This window comes from Mycteria americana, chromosome 22, assembly GCF_035582795.1.
Source record: "Mycteria americana isolate JAX WOST 10 ecotype Jacksonville Zoo and Gardens chromosome 22, USCA_MyAme_1.0, whole genome shotgun sequence".
In the NCBI taxonomy this organism is placed as follows: domain Eukaryota; kingdom Metazoa; phylum Chordata; class Aves; order Ciconiiformes; family Ciconiidae; genus Mycteria; species Mycteria americana.
In genome coordinates this window covers 5,842,410-5,858,772 of record NC_134386.1, presented here as the reverse complement: position 1 = coordinate 5,858,772, position 16,363 = coordinate 5,842,410, and the positions used below count along the sequence as shown (strand labels likewise).

The window sequence follows — 16,363 nt, the reverse complement described above, 5'->3', positions numbered from 1 at the left end:
CCGCGCGCGCCCAACCACCGCCCGGCCCCGCCCCGCCGGCTCTCCGGGCGCGGAGCGGCCCCGACGGGCCGGGGAAGGGCGGGGGCGGGCGGCGAGCGGCCGGGGGCGGCCCGGGTTTCCCAGAACAGGGCGGGGCTTCCTGCCAAGCATTCCCCGGCCCCCCCCCCGCTTCCTCCGAGCGCCGCCGCCGCGCTGCGCATGCGCCTGCGGCCGAAGGGACGCCGCGAGGGCAGGGGCGCGGAGGCGCCCAGGGCGCAGGCGCGGGGCGGAGCGCGTGTGCCGAGCGACCGTTAAAGGGCCGCGGGTCCCCTCGTGATCGTCCGTCGTGTTGGTCGTGCTCGGCGTCGTGCCCGGCCCTGCGGCCTCGGCCCTGCGCTCCGCCGCCCACGCTGGGCCGCCTCCACAGGCCTCGCCTCTGCTCTCGGCTCCCCGCCGCCTCAGGAAGGGAGGCGGGAAGCGGGCCAAGGGGCGCTGGCCAGGCCACTGAGTTCGCAGCGTGGCTGCTGACCGCCTCGGTAGCTGCCTCTGCGTGGTGTTGTGCTTCAGGAAGGGCGCTGGTGTAAAGCTGTAGCGCCTGTACAAGTTTTTCCAAGAAAACTTAGTAAGTGGGATTTGCCTGTACGTGTGCTACAGGAATGTATAGCTTTGAGGAGACCAGAGCTGCTATATAATAGTATTGTGTCTGTAAGCTGCCTCTTTGGAGGCTTACTTGACTTACAAATTAAACTGCTCTTGGCTCAAGGAGCTGAGGCTTTCTGTTGACTTTTTTTTTCTTTCCCTGTTCTAAGACTCTTACCTTTCACCAGTTAAATGCTAAGAGAAAGGCTGTGAGAAGGGATGTCTGTGTCTGCTGTCAGAGCTGCATCAAGGCCATGGGAGAGATGAGGATGAGCCTTCATCCCCAGTCACTATGGAGGTGGCTGGAATGGTTTCAGTCCTGCTGTGGAGATAATATTTTTGAATAGTGTAAGTTTATGGTAACTTTGATAGTTTTTTTCCCCTCATTTTGTCTCTGCTCCCCAGTAAGTGGTGGTTTATTCTTCAGATTCTGATTTGCCCAAGTAGCATTATTCTTTACATTGACACTAAAGAAGGGGTCAGTTTGGGTAACTCTTGGTCCTTGCCTCAGAGAGGTGGTGGCCATGGAAAAGAAACAATTTCAGAGCTCTCAAGAAAGGACTCTGATACCTTAGTCCCTCTGCATTTGGACTGCTCGTGTGACATACGATATGCTTTGCCTCATGCAGGAGGATGACTCGGTTGTGGCAAAGAGTCTGTGTAGGATAACCACCGTGATGGTGCTCTCAGCAGTCTTGAAATAAGCAGCAGCAAGATCCCATGTTCCTCACCGGCAGTATAGGCTGGTTCTGTACAGGTGCCTCTTTTGCTCAGACTCTTCATGTAGTTTGGAGAGAACTTTTCAGTCCTGAGAGCTCTTTCCTGAGAGAACAGAGCTATATCATGTTGCAGAATAATCCCTTGTTGCCCAGTTGTAGTACGAAACCAGAGTTAAGTGAACCTGTCGCAGTAGGTTGCTATCATACATGGTACGTTATAGTCAATAGGCTATTCTGCAGGTTACTCCAGTACTTTTGGAAATTATTAAAGTGGAAATAGAAAATGCTGAGTTGGTATCATCAGGTCAGCTCTCGCAAGGAGGTAGCTGGTAATTACAGGTGGTTTTCAGTCCTTCCTGGAGGAACTGAGCTGTGGTCAACTCTGAGTGGGGTGTATGGAGAGAGTTGAGCTTCAGGGATGGGTTCATGTTCTGTGTGTGCCTACACTTAGGCAGCACGTGTTAAGGTCACAGAACCTGAGATCCACCCGATCTCTAATGTCCCCTGGGTAAAGAATTGTCCTTGCATTCAAGCAGTAGGAAAACCTCAAGTGAGGAAGGAGTTGCAAAGAGTTGTGCTAATGACTGGTCACATTTCTTTCAACCTTTCTTGTTATCTTATGCTTGCTTAAAAGAGCGTGGGATGTCTGCTGGTCGAGACAAAGAGCAATTAGAGAAATTTTTACAAGGCAATGCTTTTCGGAAGTTGAAATAATTTGATAACAGTTCTGCCTTTAAGAATCTGAGGGAGTCTTTGTTAGGTTATTTTTGCCAGAGTAGTTGAGGTGATTATAATGTTGCATTTAGAGGTATTTATGACCTTGGCATTTTTATCACAGTGGAAAGAAGATCAAACAAAGCTTTTGACAAAATATAATGGACTTCAATACTCATGTTGTGGGTTTTGAACAAGCCACACTTTCCATTGAAGTTACATTCTGTAACTGTCTGAAGAGGGTGGACAGGAGGTATACAGGACTGAGTTTGAGAAGCACATGTGGAATTTGTTACAAGCCCAGGTTCAATACTGAAATCCAGAATACTCTGCTTTGCTTTTGTGGTTAAGTTATTGGAAATGAATCAATGGTCTCAATCAGCTTACTGGTAGAGAGGTTTGTCACTCTTGAAGCTGTGAAGAATGTCTTGAAAGCATGAACAAAGTGTAAATCATGTAATAATGACTGCTGCAGTAAGCAAGCAGTAATCATGGTGTACTGATGATGTAATAGCTCAAAGATACAAAGAGTCCATTTGTTGGAAATTACAGGAGCATGTACTGATCTGTCGGAGTGCTTCTGACCCTTCTCCAGCAGAAAAAGCATGTTTGGAGGAGGGTGAGAACACTGTGTGTCCGACCCGACACGGAAGCAACCCAGCTGGTGAAGGCAAGGCTGGGAGATGGGCACTGGCTGCCTGACCTCTGCTCTGCCCCTTCTTTGTAGTTACAGGGGCATGTACGGCCAAGCTCCGGTTTCTATTGCAGCAATAAAACCCACAAGTAATTATAAGCATGAGTACAAATGGAATGAATGCAAATATTACTGTGTTCCTATATGTAAATTGCATGGGGTGTATCAGTTACTTGATTTGGAGAGGTAACACAAATAGCTGCATTAATTGGTGCAAAATATGCATAGCCCTTCCTTTGGGTGACCCAACAATGTCAAGACCTACTTCTTGGAATATGTGCTGTGATTATAGTTACAGCTCAGAGAGCACAGTTAGTTTCACAAAAGGCCTTTTGTTCCTGCCTGGCTTGATTATGGTGATCTACTCTGGGACCACTGATCAAAAAACCACTTTTAACTTGGAGTTTTCAATCTGTTAATCTGTGTTTGGTGCTTGCTGCATGTGTGTGAGCAAAGAGCAGCACATTACAAATAGGGAGCTGGATAAGAATTTGAACCTGGAGGGCCTTTGGCAGTGTGAGCTTCAGTCCGGATCTAGAGATGGGGACAGCTCATGCCACCTTGGCTGATCTTCAGCCTCATCCCACCAACCCAGCTTCAGCCCCTGTGGCATGTCACCATTTCAACAGAGGAGAATTCTGACTACTTTACCTCCTCCCCAGCCATTTACCTGCCACCCCTGACTTTATGCAGCTACAGCCCGAGCTTTCTCATCCTAATCCCTTTTCTAGAAACCCAGGTCCAGCCCTTATGTGTGCTGCTGAGCTTGCAGCACAGGAGGCATGGGAGTCACTGGTGCCTTATGTTACTGCTGCCTTTCCCAGAGTCACTGTTCCTGGTTCAAGGCCTCCCCTTGAAAAGCGGGTCACCTGCTTCAGTTGGTGAAGTTTGGTGTCTGGCTGTGGGCAGCTACACTGGAGAACCCGTGTCGAGTAACTCGGGGGGTTGGGGGTGCTCAGATTGCCAGAAGAACGGCATTCCCCAGGAGCTGCACGCCTGTCTGAGGGTGACCCTTATGGGGACTGTGGTGCACCTCGTGCATGGGAATAGCTCCTCCACCAGGTATCATGGGTAACGATGACAAAGCAGTGCTCTGTCCTCTGGCAGGACACAGGATCGATGTGTCAGCTGCAGAAATGCTCCTTTAGTGTGGAGACCAGCGCTTTTAAACCCGAGGTAACCGGACTCACACCCCGCTTGTTCCGTTGCAACATTCAGAGCCAACTAGAGCCAGAAACGGGGTTCTCAGCTGTTTCATTCTTCAGAACTTAAACCTGAAGCAACTGGTTGAAAACTTCACCATTAAAAAGTTTCACTTCCCAAATAGTGCGGTTCTATAAATACCCTGTGCAGTGGGATATGACATTTACTCCCACACATGAGACACAGCATGCTTTGTAACTTGCATACTCCAGGCCTTAACCCTTGAGCTGTCTTTGAGTAAACACAAGGCGAGGAACCCACCTCTTCTGTGGGATAGACTCGTGTTGCAGCCTGCGAGCTGGTGTGGGTTGCTGTAGCATAAATGGGAGTAGAATTGCACCCAGAATTGTTGCTCTTAGTATGGAAAAACTCACTTCTTCAAGCTCTCTGGATATCATGTAGCTAAAGACGTTACCTTAGGAATAGCAGTGCTTTATGTGCGCTCTTACTGACAGATCTCGGAGCACTCTCCTGCCCAAACCAAAAGCAGTACTTAAGGTAGTTTGCTTTAATTTTTGATTCTGCTACTAATTTATGATCCTGGACAAATTCCTTAGCTCCTTGGTTTCAGTCCCCTGTAAAACAGATGATACTGCTTTTCTCTCATTCTTTACATGTTTTATATATATAGTAGAAACTCAACCAGTAGGCTCTGTCTTTGTAGGGTGCACTGACTGAAGTGCTCAGGTGCTGATGTTTTATAAATATCCTATATAAATATCTCCTCTCTCTCTATATCTCTCTCTCTCAATGGGAGTAGGTTTGTAATATCCCTTTCTTACTGCGAAAGAGATGAAGGCACCTAGATTGGTAGATCTAAAAATTAATGGGTCATCTTATCTCATCCTCTTGCATAACATACCTTCAAGCAAGCCCTGTATCGCAGCCAGACTTGAACTTGAGCACGGTTAACAAAGCAGTCTAGTGCTGCAGCCGTACCTCTGAGGGAAACAGAGCCCAAGACTTTAAGAGCCCTTACTTGAATAATGTTGGCACATGGCTGTTTCTTTGGTGTTAACAGACCGTGCAGAAGAGGTCCACAGAAATTAATCCTAACACTGGAAATAGGCTGGTTTTGTTACCTCACTGGGGTGGGAGATAGGGAAACAAACGGATTTAGGTCTTTGTAGAATGAGTCCGATTCTGATCTTGGTTACACAAGGTTGATGTAATTCCTTTCAACTGAGTGGCATACTCATGGCTCGTGCCAGTGAAAAATAAGAAACAGCCTCAATGGCTTGCAGAAGTTTTTCATCAGCTCTTTTGAATACCAAGCAGTTCCAATTAATCGGGAGTTTGGCCCCTGCAGGGAATACACTTCTGTACAGCTTCCTCTTATCTTTGCCAAAATATGATCAAATTGCTTGTCTTTCTGAACAAGTTCTGCTTTTGGCTCTGGTCTATCGTTAGGAAACACATGTCAGCGTTTTAACAGCTGTGTGTCCTGTTCAGAATGAGCTCTCGATTGGAGTTGGGTGTGTACGGAGCAGGGCTAGGGCTAGCTATCGTTTGCTCATTTATGGTTAGGAGTATTGAGTAAACATTGATTTTGCCTCTCTGCTGTGGAGGTCATCTGAGGATTTTAGCACTTCACCAACCAACTTCCATGAAGCTGAATCTTCATCAGATTTCTTCTGCAGAGGCACTGGCGCTAGCGTATAGAAAGAGGAAATGAGCACTGGAGAGATAAAGCCAAGATTATTAAAAGCAGCCTCTGATTTTGGGTCTTGGCTGCTCAGTTCAAGGAAATTTGGGTGTTCTTTTTCTTGTAGATTACAGGACTGCTCTTGTAGTGGTGACTCCTTTTTGGGAGGGGGCTTAAAGGGTTTGCAAACTCAGCTTGCTAAAAATCACTTCTCTGAGAGTCACAGATTGCATCAGAAGCTGAGATGCCACTCACATAAACCTTACGGCATCTCAGGTGTTAAAGGACGTATTAGAAAATAAGCACAAAATCTTTGTCAGAATATTACAATATCCATGTGGGGTTTTTTTAAGCCCCAGCTGTGAGGGTTAAGCAGTAAATGAAAAATTCAAATGTTGCTTTTTTAAAATAAATTCTTTGTATATAGTTTGGAGAGATTAAGCTCATGAATTCTAAGAAGTTGAGAGGTTGACAGTACTACTTTGATTGAATACTCCTTGCTTTAACCGGTAACTCCTTAACCCAAAATGAGCAACAACTTCCTCCGAGGGAGCTGGCTGTAATTCAGCTCATTGTAGCCATTTGCCAAAAATACATCCCAGCTACAACTTTTATTCATTAGCACTTAGATCTACGTATCCAGTACTTTTTTGGGTGAAAAATTGTGCTGGATTTTCAGACTGGCTTCTATAGGGACTTTGTCTTCACTGATGTGAAGGGATCAGTAACCGAGAAGTTAATGGAGACGCGTGTCCCTAGCAGCTAACACCAGGCCAGGACTGAAGTATTTCAGCAGAAGGAGGAGCCAGAGTTGATATTCGTTCTGCAGGTTTTGCTTTGTGTATAAAGAGGACTTTGTTCTTCGATTGCCGGTCTTGTCACATCCCACTGTAATTTCACTATGTGACACAATGCAGGTGAAATGTTAGTCACCATTATTAGGTCCCTGGCAGTTCATGTTATATGCTCCCAAGCTAAGAAGCGGCAGCCAGAGTCCAAAAGCCGTGTTGACTTGCTGGGTTTCCGAGCTGTGGTGTGCAGGCCATTCCAAAATAATAGGCGGCTTGTTGCAAGCACTATGCCTGGCAAAAAGAATGTGGCTTTACGTCTCAGCCAAGTGACCTGGTGGCTTACCTTTCATGCAGCATTGCAGCACGTCTTCGCAGTGCTCCTCACATTTGAAATCGTTGGTTTTATTCCAGTACATCTGCTGGCTTGCTCTTTCCATGGGGCCCAGCAGAGCACACGTAGGCACAGGGCAGTCTGGGTACTCGTGCATTCATTTACAAGAATTAATCTAGTTAGCAATTTTTAAGATCCATAGGATGTGGACAAAAACTGATTGGCTTACTCGGGTTTCAAAGTGTCCTCCTCTCCAAATTGCAGTAGTCTATAAATAACCATTTTTGTGTGCATTGCCCTCTCTCCTCCGTACACAGGGAGGGTAGGAAGGTGCCCAAGATCGCATCTGTACTCCTACATCTCAGATAAGGTTTTGTCAGCATACTGGGACTGATCGCTGCTGGGCAGTGAAGCCAAATGAGGCTGAGTAAATCATGCCCTTTACTAAGGGTCAGGGTGTGCGCAGGGTTGGTGTGTTACCTGGAGGGGAGCCTCAGCTGGGGGACTGAGCGAGGCAGAGGTGGGCAGCACGGTCAGGTGAACTGGGCATCAGACCCAGGCTGTCTCTAGCAGGCAGGGCGAGTGTGTGCTGCAATGCGCGGTGTCTTCAGGTGCTGTGACTAGAGGACACCTTCCCTCTTATTGTACACAGCAGTTCGTTTCCCTGGCAGGCTGAATACAGCCATCACCCTCAGGTTTTGCCTTGGTGAAGAAGGGCTCGCTCTGGGTCCAGGGGCTTGGAAGCACTCCTGCTCCCAACACCACAGATGTAGGCTTTGGAACAAACTCTCAAATGGACAAACAGCGTGGGCCTGACCCCAGACTTCTGCTTCAGGCATTTCAACTCTGCAATCACTGTCGAATGCCATAATTTGGAATCTTGTTACGAAACATCCTGAGGTCTGTGTCTGTGAGGCAGTCAGGATTCCTCCTGCCTCTGCACAGTCTCTTACCATGTCGGGAAGACCTGCTCCGGCTTCCTGCGAGGCTGAAATGTTCAGAGCCATCACACCAACTAATGGTGGGTAGCGTGGACACGGTGCCTGTGTCAGGAACAGATCCAGCGATGTGGTACAAGAGCAGAGAGGAAATCCTGAGAGCATTGGGAGAGGGAGCCCTCGAGGAGGCTCAGCTGTCGGCAGCTGCTGTTGTGCAGCCTTTCTTCTGGAATGTCCCCTTTCATCCCAGCCCTTGTCCTCCTCTTGAACCTTCAGAAATCCCGAGCAGTCGATAAGCTCTCTTCTCTTACAGGCATTCGCATGGTCTGAATTAAAAACCAGCAGCTGCTGCCTGCTGTGTTGCACTTCCACCTCGTTTCTGCAAAGCGGCCGTCCCCCTGCCTTGCGAGAAGGTCGGCATAGCTCCATGTTCACACCTCCTCCCAGCCCTACCAGGGGCTGCTGCAGTGGCGGGGAGCTACCACACTGTATCCTTTCAGCAGATTTCTCTACTCGGCTGCTACATCCCGGTCCCCCACCCAGGTTCTTGTACTGTTCCGGGCTGTCATCCTGCCCAAACACCTCCGCCACCCAAACTGGGAACTCCACCAGCTGCTTTCAGCACTGCTTTAGCACAAATTAACAAAACACGCAATTCTAATGCGAGTTACTAATTTTCTCAGACTGGAAGTATGATAAAATGTTGGAAATATTCACATATTTTCTCCTATTTCTCATATGTGGTGGGACAGAAAACAAGAAAAACAAAGGCAGTCCACCACAGTCCAGCTACAGACATCTCATCTCCAGTGCTTTATTCAGTTTTTACACTGGGTATCCTCTCCCTCTCCTGAGGTCCCTAGCCTCCCACCCAGCTCCTCAGTCCAGTGCCACCTCCACTGGCATCCATGCTCTCCCCCACAACTCTGCTGATCTCCTACTTTCAAGGTCATCCATCCATCCATCCATCCACCCCTCCATTTCAGCCCTTTATTTCCCAGTGAAAACCCTGCCCATAAGAGAAGATAACCCTCACAAACCTCAGAGCTTTAACTCCCTCTCTGTGATGCCTTTCATTTTTAACTTTCCAGGAGAAAGATGATCTTGGTGGAGGGAGCCGAGCTTGGCATGGTCCTTGTCCCTGCTGTCATGTGTGAAGAGAGCTGGGGTGAAATATATACAGGGTTCCTTCTGCATGGCTTGTCCCCAGGGGTGAGCAGGCACAGCTGCAGGGTGAACAACCGGGGCCCAGAGCTGGGCATGAAACAAGGTACAGGCATGTCTTCTTCACGATGAGGGTGGTGAGGCACTGGCACAGGTTGCCCAGAGAAGTTCTGGATGCTCCATCCCTGGAAGTGTTCACAGCCAGGCTGGATGGGGCTTTGAGCAACCTGATCCAGTGACAGATGTCCCTGCCCGTGGCAGGGGGGTTAGACTAGATGATCTTTAAGGTCCCTTCCAACCCAAACCATTCTGTGACTCTATGATTCTATGTCCAAAGTCATCTCATCTACAAGACCGTACAAGAAGAAGACATTCCTCCTTCTGAAACAAAATACCTAAAAAGGAGAAAGATTTCTTTCACCAGGCTTGACAGCTAGGTGGGGGGGTCACTAACTAAATATTTACAGACAGATCAATCAGGGTTTACTGTAGGCGGGCAAACCGCAGCTAATATTAGGACCTGGCAAAACATGCAAAAAACAACACCCTGAGTATCTTTGCTTTCCTAACACAGAAAGTGTCCTTTACAAAATAAACTGAGAGCATACAGGCACCATTTATCTGTGCTGATAAATGCAGGGCCCGTGGTTTTGCTCTCTGGGAGGATCCTTTAGCTTCTGTGCCAGTAAATGGGACTTCTTCAGTGTACCCGCAGGAGGAAAGAGGCAGTGCCTCTTGCCTCTGCTCTTCGCTCCAGCCCTGGAAATTCTGGTAGCAACAATTAGGCAGAATCCTTGTTAGACAGACCACGGGATGGAGCAGGGGCACAACACAAAGTAGGTCTTTACACAGATCCCCTGCTTTCTTCCTTAAAGCAATAGTGCTCCAGCGAAAGCAGCTGGCTCAGTCTTTACTCATGAAATTAATTATGATAAATCAAAAGTGTCAGAGACTGGAATTTCTAATCAAATTAAACCAGACTGTAAAAAAAAAAATGTAAATGGAAATGGGTTAAAAACTCAATCAGACGTTTGGTATTAATCTTACAGAAGAATGCATGCAATGCTTTAAAGTTAATTATGTATTAATCTGTTGCAAAATAACAAAAGCCCTTAAACCATCCTGTAGGACAGAGACTTTGTCTTCAGGTATGACCCATCCACTGGATAAAAAGAGAATTCATACCAGCTAAATGGCAAAGGCAACATCAAGCCGTCTCCCCTGTGCTTCCTCCTCCAGGACCGCCTGCCCCACACCTGAGATCCCACAGCCTTTCAGCCGGGCGTGGGGCAGCAGCAGAGCACAGCGAGAGCCGTGCACCCCGACGCCTCGTGCTCCTGCGCTGAGGCCGGTTGCTCAAACTTCTGCAGCGCAGCCTTGCTGCCTCTGCCCGGGGAGGGAGGCAGCAGGGGGTATGGCCTGGCTCGCCCATCCCCTGCGGATCAGGCTGTCCAGCACCGTTTCACCTGGCACCCTGAGTCCCAGAGCAGCAGAGGTAGCTCTGCTATGCTGGAGCCAGGCAATTTGCCACCTCACATGCTCCCAGCTTCGGCAGGAGCCAGAGCTTCTCCCTCCGCAAGTGACTATCTCCCATATATCACAGAATCATAGAATGCTTTGGATTGGAATGCACCTTTACAGGTCATCCAGTCCAACCCCCCTGCAAGAGCAGGGACATCTTCAACTAGATCAGGTTGCTCCAAGCCCCGTCCAGCCTGAACTTGAATGTTTCCAGGGATGGGGCATCCACCACCTCTCTGGGCAACCTGGGCCAGTGCTTCACCACCCTCATTGTAAAAAATTTTTCTCAAATCCAGTCTAAATCTGCCCTCCCTTAGTTTAAAACCATTGCTTCTTGTCCTGTCACAACAGGCCTTGCTAAAAAGTCTGTCCCCATCTTTCCTATAGGCCCCCTTTAAGTACTGGAAGGCCACAATAAGGTCTCCCCGCAGCCTTCTCTTCTCCAGGCTGAACAACCCCAGCTCTCTCAGCCTTTCTTCATAAGGGAGGTGCTCCAGCCCTCGGGTCATTTTCGTGACCTCCTCTGGACCCGCTCCAACAGGTCCATGTCCTTCTTGTGCTGAGGACCCCAGAGCTGGACGCAGTGCTCCAGGGGGGTCTCACCAGAGCACAGCAGAGGGGCAGAATCCCCTCCCTCGACTGCTGGCCACGCTGCTTTAGATGCAGCCCAGGATACGGTTGGCCTTCTGGGCTGTGAGCGCACATTGCCGGCTCATGTCCAGCTTTTCGTCCACCGGTACCCCCAAGTCCTCTGCAGGGCTGCTCTTGATCACATCATCCCCCAGCCTGTATTGAAACCAAGGATTGCCCCAACCCAGGTGTAGGACCCTGCACTTGGCCTTGTTGAACCTCATGATGTTCACAGGGGCCCACTTCTCCAGCTTGTCCAGGTCCCTCTGGATGGCATCCTGTCCTTCAGGTGTGTCAATGGCACCACTCAGCTTGGTGTCATTTGCAAAGTTGCTGAGAGTGCACTCGATCTCGCTGTCAATGTCATTGAGGAAAATATTGAACAGCACTCATCCCAGTACGGACCGCTGAGGAACACCACTCATCACTGATCTCCATCTGGACATTGAGCCGTTGACTGCTACCCTCTGGATGTGACCATCCAACTGATTCCTTATCCACTGAACAGTCCAGCCATCAAATCCATATCTCTCCAACTTAGAGAGAAGGATGTTGTGGGGAACCATGTCAAAGGCTTTACAGAAGTCCAGATAGACAACATCCATTGCTTTTCCCTTGTCCACTGATGTGGTAACTCCCCCATAGAAGGCCACTAGGTTGGTCAGGCAGGACTTGCCCTTGGTGAAGCCATGTTGGCTGTCTCGAATCACCTCCCTGTCGTCCATGTGCTCTAGCATAGCTTCTAGGAGGATCTGTTCCATGATCTTCCCAGGCACAGAGGTGAGGCTGACAGGTCGGTAGTTCCCAGGGTCATCCTTTCTACTCCATATCCCATATATCTCCCTGGAAACATTCAAGGTCAGGTTGAACGGGGCTCTGAGCAACCTGATCTAGCTGAAGATGTCCCTGCTTATTGCAGGGGGGTTGGACTGGATGACCTTTAAAGGTCCCTTCCAACCCAAACTATTCTATGATTCTGTGATATGGCCCGGGCATGTTTCAGCACGATCAGTACCTGCGAGGTGGGTGCAATGTCTCAGCCTTTGCAAACCTTTTAAATTCCTCCACTTGCTCTTTGGAGCACTGCTCAATACGTGCCTAACCGTTCTTTCATTGTTGTTAATAGTGCAGGTTAGAGTTGGTGGTGAGATCAAAATGTGCTTGCTGCAAGATTGCACCAGAGAGGTGGTTCCATGACCTGTCATTTTTTCCAGAGGAAGCTTGGGGCTGGTCATGCCTGCTGAGAACAGCCTAAAGGGTTAAAGCTACAGCATTCCAGCCCACACCAAACACCCGGCCTCTAGACTTTAACCAAAGTAGCAGTTGTTGGTTTCCCACAGCGCACATACGTGGATGAAGTCGCACATCACTGTCTTGCTGGGTTTTGCAAAGCCGAGGTGCTCATGTTCATGGGGCGTGCTATTCACTCAAGGAATCCAGTAGCAAGAGCAACATAACAGTAATGGGTTTGAAAAACACAAGAAACCCCGTGGTGAGTCTGCTGGATCTCCAGACAAACAAATTCACACTCTTCAGAGGACACAGTATTAGCTCTAGGGCTAACCCACCCATTCCCACACAGTTTCTGTCATCCTAAACCCATGTCCTTCTGATTAGACTAAGCTCTCCTCCCCAGAGGGTTCTTTTGTCATAAAAATGGTTCCCCATAGGGCCATCTGTCATCCCGAGGCTGTCTGAATTTGTTGGTCACTTAATAAAATGAGAAATGAGTTGGCTCAGACTGTTACAAATCAGAAGCCTTCCAGTAGTCCTAGACATTTGTTATTGCTACACAGTTTTCTCTGGGAGTCCGTTTTCCAAGTTCAATATTTGAAAAGAGGGTGAAGCCCTCACAGCAAGTATTGCTGGTCTGTAGCGCGGAGAAGTAAAGTAGTACTGCTAGATTAAATTCCCTCCATCTCAGTGAAAGCACCCAGGATTTATCCGTGCAATCCTCCAGGCGAAGTTTGGGAGCAGCATTTGTATTTGCTTCATTCCTGTTATAAGCTGGACTTACAAAGATTCGAGCTGAGCTTTCGGGAACCTCTCTGGAGGTCACTGTAACTTCAAATTTTCCATGCAGTCCTTTGCAGTGTTTGATGCGACGTATCTACTGGGTGCAAAATCCTACTGTGCAGGCGAGGAGGGGAACGGAAACTCCTGCTGGGGTCTGGCTGATAGAGCTGGGCCTTTTCTGCCAGATGTATACTTTTCTGTTGATCAAATCAGAAGGAAGTTTTGGAGGAAAAGGAAATGGAGTCAACAAGGGCTTTCCAGACAGTGGCATGCACGTGGCCCGAGCTCCCTCCTCCTCTTGCTGTCCCTGCACCGTTTGGATATAGAGAAGGAGGTTGTTCTTGCAGGTGGACTCAGGACCAAGAAAGAGGCCAGGGTATGTTCGGTAATGAACTTCTGTTACTGCCGGATGCATAAAACAGCTTGAGCCTCACCCTTGAATATAATCAGAAGGGACCTATCCAGATCTGGTCACGGGGTTATTGGGATGAGGGTGCAGGTCTCGTGCTGCCGCTGCAAAAGACAAATTGGGAAGGGTTCAAAAAGACTTACAAGAATGATTGGAGGTGGGATAAACCCACCTAACAGACTAAAGCAACACTATATTCCGTTTGTTTAACTAAGAAAAGGTTAAGGAGTGACTCCATCACAGTCTCCAGTGAAGATTCTGATGTTAGAGGGTATTTATTTTAACAAATAAAAGAATAACAAGTGCCAACAGCCAGGAGGAGAAAGGAGGCAAATTCAGGCTGGCATGAAGAGCAGGAAAGGCTCGTTGGATCCACTTTAACAGTTCTCCATCCGTGAAGTCCTGAAATCAAATCAAGTGTCTGTCTAACCTGCAGGCTTGACCATCTCCCACAGTAATTCCTGCATTAAAATAAATGGGTCTTTGCCACAACATGGAATCGCAGCAAGAGAGAAACTAATTGTTATATCCTGTCCCTGCCCTGTGTCATGTTACACTGTAAATGATTTGACTCAGAGACAAACTCTTTGTTTTGGCTCATGTAGCACCAGATGCGAAAAGAGCCTTATTCATCGACAGGATCCCAAGATGCTCTTGCAACAGACATCACGGGGAAAAGTTGTTGCATTGCCAAGTTTAGATGGGAGCCTAATTCTGTTCTCCATATACGCAGGCTTAGACATGTCTTAACCGATCAAAGAATTATTATGGGTAAGAGCAACAACTCTCGTATTAGATAGAAAGCAGCTTCTACCCCATGAAGATAAGAAATAGGTTCTTCTTTTTTAACGTAAATGCACAACTTTAAAAAGTCACTTCTAAAAAAAAAGAAACCAATGTCTTTCTTAAGCAAAACAGGTCTAAGGAGAATATAACGCATCTTTCATCCCCTCCTACCCCCACCCAGGACACTCGTTCTCCCCCACTGCCACATGCATTCTCAGACTTCTGGATAAAGGAGCCTGTGCTGCCAGCCAGGACAGGGCTGCATCACCTGGAGCCACACATATTCTCCCCCATTCCTCGAGCAGAAAGCAGCGTTTCTCTGCCTGTTTCACCAAAGGGCTGCGTAGGCCGTTTTAAAAAATCCAAAGTTTGCCAGTTTGCCAGTGATGCTGTTTTTAGGTCTGGTCCCTCTGCTCCTGGGCTTTGGGAACAGCATCTCTGTTATCTGCTCTGTATTTATCCAGTTAAGAGTGCAGACCCAAACCCAAGTTGCTGCAGAGTCCACCATGCACGTGCAAACGAGCGATGGCCAGTGGGATGTATTCTCTTACCCGCCGCAAATGCAGCATCATCACTCACCTGGATTCATTCAGTCCACGAGCTGGTCTGGGAGCCGGACACTTCAATCGCGTGGGCTGTGTCTGTCCAGCCTGCATGCACATGGCACGAGGACTTGTTCCAAGGTTGCCTCGAGTTTTTCTTGGAGAACTGTAGAGGATTTACCTTGTAGGGAAAGCGTAAGGAAGCTTTGGGCAAGATGGTGCTGGAAAGTCAGATGAGCTTCTGAGCTGTGCTCACCCCAGCTCTCAACCATAGGTCTGCTGGAGCAGGCAGGGTTAATTCAACTGTTGCAGGGTTTGTTTTGTGGCCTGGAAGCTGAGTTTCTGGACACTCCAATGGCTTCAGGCTGGGGCATACAGGGGCTGAACGATGGCAGATGGCTGGCCAGGCCATCCTTCCCCGTGCTGCCTCTTTACATCTCAAGCGGGTGAGGACAAACCCATGCAATACCCCTGGGGAACTGCGGGCAGAGATGGATGGGAGGTTGTGCCTCAGTTCATGTTCTTGGCCGCTAAAAATAAAATGTTCCATTAGTGAGGCAGATCAAAGATCCATCTGGCAAAGCACCTTGTCACCAACTGGCATCAGAGCGAGAACTCTCCAGCAGTGCCTTCTGGAGTTGAAGGATGGGTTTGCTACAGCTGCTCTACGTGTAACCTCCGGTACTGCTGTGCCAGGGGGAAAACCCTAAGCAGCTAACGGGGTATATGGGAAGAAGCCCAAGGACAGGTCATTTCCCAGCAAACCCTCCTGGTTTCCATCAATCTGCAGCTTCGGGACTTTCTGCACTGGATGTTGTCTCTGGACTGGTGCTTATCAGCCCCCGTGGTAGCTCCCACTTTTGGAGACAAGTGCACAGGAGGAGGCTGAACGGTCTCTGTGACCCACACTGAGGCATTCTCCAGTGTCACTGCACACACCAACCACTCTTGGTGGTTTCCTCTCTGCAAGAATTATTAATGCTGAAAATTGGCACTTGTGTGTTTTCAGCAGTGCGGCAGGGTCAGCCGGCTCTGCCGGGAGTCCCAGGAGGGGAGGCCAGGCTGGTCACGGTCACACCGCCTGCCCCTTCCCAGCGTCGGTGTGTGCCTGAAAAACAAGCAAACCCAACCAGCGCTCAGGTCTCTTCCAAAAACAATGACATCATGTTGAAGCCATCAAGCACATGATTTCCCAGCCCTGAAACTGAAAGGAGCCTCTCTCCAGGAGAGGGAGAGAAGCTGTGCAAGAGCCAGCTGGGATTCAGGAGGAAAGGCTTTATTTGCTCTCCAAGGAGGCTGTGTTCAAGCAGGACCCCTGCCACAGGAGATGGGACCTCTGAAGCACCATGCAGGAAGGCAGGCTGCAGCCTTTGGAGAAGGAAAATGCTTAAAACTTTTGATCTGTCTTTAGATTTTGAGCCCGTTTCCTGGGAAATTGGCTTATTTCTCTGGGAGCCATGAAGGTATTGATGCCTGTTTCCAAAGAGGGAGTTTGAATTGGAGCAGAGCAGATGCACCTGCCTGGTTTAGTGTGTTAAGGCAAGGGGTTGCAAGGACATCTCAGCTTGCTTAACCCCATACACCATGTAGCGTATAGCACCTGGCTCCTAGGGCAATACGAGGCATACAGTGCTGCAGGACG

The 16,363-nt window shown here is 48.7% G+C and overlaps 1 protein-coding gene across 1 annotated transcript in view; it reads left to right on the top strand.

Moving 5' to 3' along the window:
• The window catches only part of MYO1D (myosin ID), a 196,340-nt gene that overhangs the window by 858 nt on the left and 179,119 nt on the right, over positions 1–16,363 (top strand). The window lies entirely within an intron of this gene.